This window comes from Bos javanicus, chromosome 14 (assembly GCF_032452875.1).
Source record: "Bos javanicus breed banteng chromosome 14, ARS-OSU_banteng_1.0, whole genome shotgun sequence".
Classification (NCBI taxonomy): Eukaryota; Metazoa; Chordata; class Mammalia; order Artiodactyla; family Bovidae; genus Bos; species Bos javanicus.
The window spans coordinates 50377153-50384917 of record NC_083881.1 but is presented as its reverse complement, the minus strand read 5'-3'; the positions used below and the strand labels follow the sequence as shown (position 1 = coordinate 50384917).

Genomic DNA, 7765 nt, shown 5'->3' with positions numbered 1-7765 from the left:
CCCAAATGCTGCCTGTTTTGCTTTTTTTCTTTAGAACTATTGTTAATTCAAAATTCATCCTGAACTAAGATATGTGAGATATTTTCTCTTCCCATATGAAGGTTTACTCCTAAACATCTTTCTAGGCTCTTCTTTATTTAAGCATTGGCCTTCTCATTATTGGGGCTTCCCTGGTAAATCAGAGAGTAAAGCATCTTCCAGAAATGCAGGAAGCCTGGGTTCAATTCCTCGGTCAGGAAGATACCTTGGAGAAGGAAATGGCAACCCACTCCAGTACTCTTGCCTGGAAAATTCCATGCATGGAGGAGCCTGGTAGGCTAAAGTCCATGGGGTCACAAAGAGTCAGACATACTGAGCGACTTCATTTTCAGTTTCACTTCTCATTATTGACTCAGACAAGTGGAAATTATAAAAGTATACAGTTTAGGTTTAAACTGGGTATCTAAGTGCCTTTCATATAAACAGAATGACAGCTGCCAATTATGTCATTCTCCATTATGTCTTTGTCTAGATTCATTGTCTTGTTCTAACTGACATAATCAAAAGAGAACAGTGGAACAAATATAATTAAAAAGTGACAAATATAGGTGAGTGGGGTTTAGTGTGGTTTTCTTCTCTTATTCAAATATTTCTTTTTCTACAAAGCAAAATTGGAAATATCATCCATCAGATTATCTCAAACTTGTCATATGATTTAACTAATTCAAATTAGTTACTTAATATGGACTTCTAAATGGGCATACTTCTATTTTTACAGGAGGAGTTTATATAAAAGAAGCTCTCTGTTTAAACTAACTAAAGCCTTTCATCAATCTCTGCCCAAGTGTGCACAGGAGAACACTAAAACAAATAGCCTTTATGTGAGAGTTCCATGAATTCTGGAGAGAATCAATAAATATTCATTGCAATATTAATTGAGTCATTTGAAGTGAGCTCAGATAGGGCACTTCCTGGGTGTCACTTGCTTAAGCTATTTATTTATTGTCAACCCAGGAAAAAGGAAAAAAAAGAAAAAAAAAAAAAAAACAGGCTGACAAGACAACAGCAAAAGAGAAGCGGAGTACATGACAAATACTTGAGCACTCTTCTAGGCAAAATAAAATAGATTCTTGTAAATGCCTAGACATATGTGAACTGACTTCAAGAAATCTATGAACTCTAGAATGCATGTAAATGTTGGTATAAGTAAGTGCTTACATGTATTTTTCTGAAAAGAGTTCCATTGCTTTTAACACATTCTCACAAAGGGTCATGTATCGTTATTCTACTTGATTCTAGTATGATCCCATCTCTAAGTATTTAAAAAACTCGTGCATGAGTCTTGTATATGAGCATGAATCAAAAAGAGAATATATTTATAACCTAAATTGTAGTGATGGCTTTGTAAGTATATGCATATATCCAAATTCATCAAATTATACACATTAAATTGTGCTGATTTTTTTTTGTATATATACCTCAACACAGCTGTTAAAAGAATCATAAAAATATAGAATGCTTGAATTTTCTTAGAAATAGGAGGATGGAGAAAATCCTTTTCCCATGCAAATTTTTGTTTCTCAAATATGTGTTTCTGGCTATTGGAAAGGCCTCAAACTGAGTTTGGTGCTTTAGTGCATATACCATGACCAATAGGATAAACTGTATACTTTTTAATATGTAGAACCCCATGGCAAGTAAAAGAAGAAAAAATGCCAAAGCCACTTTTGAAGCAATTAAATATAAAATCATTAGAGATATTATGGATAGGCTTAAGGAATTTTGTAAAGCAAATAGATAAAATTATTTTTGACAAAAAGATACTTATTGAAAACAGAAGATCTTATGAAAAGAAAATCTCATGTAAGAGTAATAGTAATAATAAAGAATTGAAGAAATTGAACTGAAAACTATATAAACATGTAGTAATAATCTGAACAAATTCCTGAGTTATTAATACATGGAAGGAATTCATTAGCACTGCTAAACAGAAGCCTTCCTTGAGAATACTGCAATGTTAGAACTTTGCAGGAATATTCTACCTTGGGTTAGAAAGAGGGGCTTTTAGAGGACATAGCAGAAATTCAGCTGTATCATGAATAGTTGATAAAAAATGGCTTGGGGAAGAGGTGAAATTGTTTTCATGATGTAGCGGCCATTGTTTGTACAATTTGATTTTATTTAAGGAAGTATAGTTTCAAGAGTTAAAGTCATATGCACGAGGGTGGGCTGCAGAGGCCAAGGGAATATGAAAGCTGTTGTGGATATCTCTCTTGGTTAACAGGGAGATGAGTCTCATCAGTTTATTGCACTTTGGTTTGTTCAGAAGCCCAAATCCAGTACTGATGGCAGGCTAGGATTCACTGAAAATGGCTGCTGTCATGGCTTCCTGTGACTTCTATCTTTACATTTATATCATGTGTATTTATATCATGTGTAATGAAAGATTTAAGATTTTGGAGGAGAACCACTAATAGATAGTCAGAAAAAAAACAAATATTAACTGGAGAATTGCTAGCAAATCTTGAACAATACATCTTAGCCAAAATCCTGCTATCATTGGTTTTAGGTAGGTATTTCTCACCACTTTGAGTCAGTAGCAGGGACTATTGATATCCATAGATTTACAGAAACTTTGTTTATCCTCTTGATTTACTCAAAGAATTAAGATTAGAGGAAAAAAATTAAAAATGACATTACAGCAGTAAAAATTTTAAGGCAACTCAGTAGGAAAATAATATTCTCAAAAAGCAAGCAGAAAACTCAAAAGAAGCGTAGAATCAGTGATTTCTGCCAGGTGTGGGTCTTATTCCAATGTCTTAGGCAAAGATATGATCTCAACAAGTCTGCCGCTTGATTTGAGATTTTGGAAAGCTTCCTCCTTTTGGATAGTGACTTTTCCTGGAGAACTATAAGGCACTCTGTTTTAAATTTTCTACTGACTTGGAAGTGTTCCTGGGTGAAGCAGTTGATAAAGAATCTTCCTGCCAATGCAGGAGATGCAAGAGCTGTGGGTTTGATCCCTGGGTCGGGAAGATCCCCTGAAGGAAAAAATAGCAACCCACTCAGTCAGTATTCTTGCCTGGAAGATTCCACAGAGGTCAAGAAAATTAGTGTCTGATACATTTTAACTGGAAAACATGAACACAAAGGTTGGTTTTTCTGAAGTCTCACTGGATTGTGTGTTTGGTTAGCAGTACATGATAATATATATTTAAATGACATCATTGAACATCATGCTATATACAGTTTATGTGGAGATCTTAAGATTTAAGTTCCAAGAAATCTACATTAACTTGGAGATTGCTGCAATTGTGCAAAAATAGGAGGGTAGAATTTCACTCCAGATTCAATAAATAGTGGTCTCTGAATTTTATTGTCCTGTTGAGTTAGAACTCCAAATCTTATCATGACCTTTTATGTACCAGAAGAATGAAAAGTTCATGTCAATGAGTAAGAACAGAATAAAGAGATTTTCAAAGGGAGTCTTTCATATTACACATACAGTCTTTATTAAGTCTGTCCAGGGCAAGGACTTAGATGTTACTGATTTTTTTCAGATCATTTATAGGGCTAGCCTATTTCAGAAAAGTTAAGAATCCAATGTCAACAATGTCCTATGAGATTAAGCAATACTCTAAGATGTCTTTTGATAATTAGCCCAGAAAAATAAAGGATAACTTCCAATCTTTATGCAAAAAGAAACAGTCCAATATGTGTGGCAGGAGGAGGAAATATAATGGGTATCAGTTTTTCAAGTTTGTTTCTCAATGAATAATAGGTCAGTTTCAATTATGGAAAAGCCAGACTGATGGAGATCCTTAAGAGTTTACTTTCCCTTATATATCCCACACTTTCTTTCTTTAGCTCCAGTGCTATTATGTTCAGATTTAAAGTCTGAAATATTGGTAGGGGAAGCATCACATAGTAAAAATAAGACCGTGACATTATTAGATTATAGTCTGGGGACTCTTTTTCTGGACATTCCAGAAAGAGGCCTTCTGGTCTAAATTTAATAGTAGTACATGTATACAAAATAGGTCTACTCTTAAAAGATTCAGGAGATAGTAAAGCATATCAATTAGTAAGAAAGCCCACAGAAGCAGGAAGTGGCTGAGACAAATGCAGTCTGAGAGTCATTTGAGATACCTACCTTTATAAGTCTGTTACTCTAAGGACAAATGATGGAAAAATAATAAGGTTTATGGTAGAGAGGCTTGAAACAGTATCAAGGAGAAACAGAACATGCTTTCTTTATAATTGTACAGAAATATCTCCATTTTTTATGCAGGAGACTTTGGGCTGACCAGAACAGTTAATTCCTCAGAGGGGTGTCATTCTCTCAGACAAGTTTGTTCTTTTTGTACTTAGATTCTGTCTTTCAAATTATGGCAGGATAGTTGCTCTTCCATTGAATGCTTTCTTTACAATAGCTACAGGTATGTGTGTGTGTGTGTGTGTGTGTGTGTGTGTATGTATATATATATATATATATATATATATATATATATAAAATTTAGACATGTACTTCTACATGCGTTTATTTAGATACTTAGCCAGAAGGGGTATTAATTAGAACTTAAAATTTCTTTCCCAAAAAAACTGTCCTCAAAGTTCTGAGCAGTCTCTTGTCATTTTAGGATTAAGACCATCAGCAAAGAAAGTAGATAGGTTAGTTATAATAATTTCTCCCTGAGTCAGAGTAGAATATTCACTGGAGATAGAAATGTGATGGCCTCTAAATCTGAAAACTACTTTTTCCTTCTTTACAGAATTGGGTATTGATCAATTAATATTGCAATAAAAAATACTAACAGTAAACATCTCAATGTCAGAATTTTTCTCCTACTTTTATACTCATAGCCACCCACACTCAAATTTTAATATATATTTTCAGTGTCATTTTGGTTATCAATTCACCTTGCCTTCTCTAACCAGCTTTATTTTTTTCTTAATATCTCTTGTGCCTCTAAATGATGGGTTTTGTTCAAGACTTTCTATTATGGTTTCTAGTAATTATGGTTGCTAATTGCTTGACTTTAGAATAGGGAGTACATTAATGTTGGCTTAATATAATTGCATGAGCCCTTGAAAAATAATTTCTTTGACTAATAATAGAAGAGGGGCTTTCCAGGTGGCGCTAATGGTAAAGAACTCACTAGCCAATGCAGGAGACTTAAGAGACATGGGTTCAATCCCTGGGTTTGGGAAGATGCCCTGGAGAAGGGAATGACAACTCACTCTAGTGTTCTTGCCTAGAGAATCCCATGGATAGAAGATCCTGGTGGGCTACAGTCCAAGGGGTTGCAAAACAGTTGGACACAACATAGCAACTAAACCTCTACTGCCTAGTTATTCTTAAATGAATACTATGGTTCCTATTATAGGGTTTCCAGGTGACACTAGCAGTAAAGAACCCGCCTGCCACTGCAGGAGACGTAAGAGACCCGGGTTAGATCCCTGGGTCAGGAAAATCCCCTGGAGGAGGACATGGCAACCCACTCCAATATTCTTGCCTGGAGAATCCCATGGACAGATGAACCTGAAAAGCTATAGTCCATAGAGTCATGGGGAGTCGGACACAACTGAAGCGACTTAGCATGCACAGTGATAGAAGAGGAAGTCATAAACATTTGAAGCATGAGAGAGATGGATATGCCATTGCTGGAATGGAGTTGGATAGCACCTTAAGAAGGGAATTTATGTGGCCACTAGGAGCTGAGAACAGTCCTTAGTTGATAGCCAGCAAGGATATGGGTCTCGTTCTTCCAAATATAAAGAACTGAATTCTCCCATAGCCTTAGAAAGTTTGGGAATGGATCTTTCTCTAGAACTTCCAAATAAAAGCACAGCCTGTCATATAGCTTGACTTTGGCCTTGTGAGACTGAAAACAGAGGAGCCAGTGGAGCCTACCTAGGTCTTATCAGTGAAATAATAAACAAACATTGTTTTAAACTGATATATTTGTGGTAATTTGTTATGCAGTGATAGAAGATTATATGAATGGGCAGAGGAAGTCGAGTTATAGGGGTGAGATGGTTGGTGAATCTGAGGTTGAACAAGAAGTGAAAAAGGACAGTTTGAGTTGGAACTTTAGATTTTCCATATTTTTATCAGTCTTTTGTAAGGAGTTTGCAGGGAAGCAATTTTGGAATTTTCCTATCTTTTAGAGGCCTTTTCCTATCAAACAAATAATTATGCTGTCCATAGAATATTTGGAGTCTTTGTGTTACGAAACCAGACTTGGGTCTGTTCATCCCTAAGTAGTAAAGTCAATTCACTGACACTGAGTTGTGGTGAAGGAAAGTTCATCGCTTATTTCAGGGCACCAAAGGAGAAGCGTGGGGGTCAGTACTCACAAGACTCCAACTCCCTGACAGTTTTCAATGAAAGGATTTTATGTATGTATTTATTTTTTAGTTAAGTTTTTAAATTTTATTTCTTATTTTTATTTTTTGGCCACTCTGCATGGTATGTTGGATCTTAGTTCCCTCACTAGGGATTGAATCCAAGCCCCCTGCAGTGGAAGTGCAGGGTCTTAACCACAGGACCACCAGGGAAGTCCCAGGGAAAGACTTTTTTTAAAAGAAAGTGAGGTGCTCGCTTCGGCAGCACATATACTAAAATTGGAACGATACAGAGAAGATTAGCATGGCCCCTGCGCAAGGATGACACGCAAATTCGTGAAGCGTTCCATATTAAAAAAAAAAAAAAAAGAAAGTGAGAAAGATTATTGTTTTGTGTGTGATTAGCTAGTGGACATTCTTCTGTTTGGTTAGTAGTGAGGTAATTAGGAGCCAACATCCTCAACCTTCTGGCTCCAGCTTCTGGTTCTGGGTCTACATACTGATGGTCAGCATCCTTCCAATTTCTTCCAACTGGTAGAAGTTTCAGTATCTTCAAAGCACCTCAGAGGATATGGTTCAGAATATTATCTATATCCTGTGTGCATGCTCAGTCATGTCTGACTCTTTGTGACTCCCTGGACTGAAGCCTGCCAGGCTCCTCTGTTCATAGGATTTCCCAGACAAGAATACTGGAGTAGGTTGACATTTCATCCTGCAGGGGATCTTCCCGACCCAGGGATCGAACCTGTGTCTCCTATGTCTCCTGCATTGGCAGGTGGACTGTTTACCACTAAGCCACCTGGGAAGACCTATCTATATCCTCAGAGGAGGAACTAAAGCTTCTTGAATTTGTTTCATGCTGCTAAGTAACTTCAGACGTGTCTGACTCTGTGCAACCCAATAGACAGCAGCCCACCAGGCTCCCCTATCCCTGGGATTCTCCAGGCAAGAACACTGGAGTGGGTTGCCATTTTCTTCTCCAATGCATGAAAGTGAAAAGTGAAAGTGAAGTCACTCAGTCATGTCCAACCCTCAGCGATCCCATGGACTGCAGCCCTCCAGGCTTCTCCATCCATGGGATTTTCCAGGCAAGAGTACTGGAGTGGGGTGCCATTGCCTTCTCTGGAATTTGTTTCATAGCTAAACTCTTTGACTATTTTCCTTTGTTTCTGCATCTTCTCACTTTTTGATGAAATCTGTTCTTTGGAAGGCCCAGATAGTTAAAGTTTTTCTACAAATAAGAGGCAGGAGGAGGACATGGGGAGTTCTATCCAGTGAAAGCCCCACAGAGTCCTGCTCAGTTACATTTGTGACATACATGAATTACTTTCCATGTCTGAAGTTCTAAATTACTGTGGGTAAAATCCTGTAGAAGCAATTTAGTGCTGTGGCACCATGATATTTGTACATGTAAGATGCTGAATAGTGGATGGTAGTT

General features: G+C 37.1%; 1 non-coding gene across 1 annotated transcript; it reads left to right on the top strand.

Annotated features, from left to right (window-relative positions):
* The first annotated feature begins 6576 nt into the window (after positions 1-6576).
* LOC133260844 (U6 spliceosomal RNA) lies at positions 6577-6683 on the top strand. Its single transcript, XR_009740985.1, has one exon. It is a non-coding gene; the product is annotated as a U6 spliceosomal RNA (small nuclear RNA).
* Positions 6684-7765: the final 1082 nt, after the last annotated feature.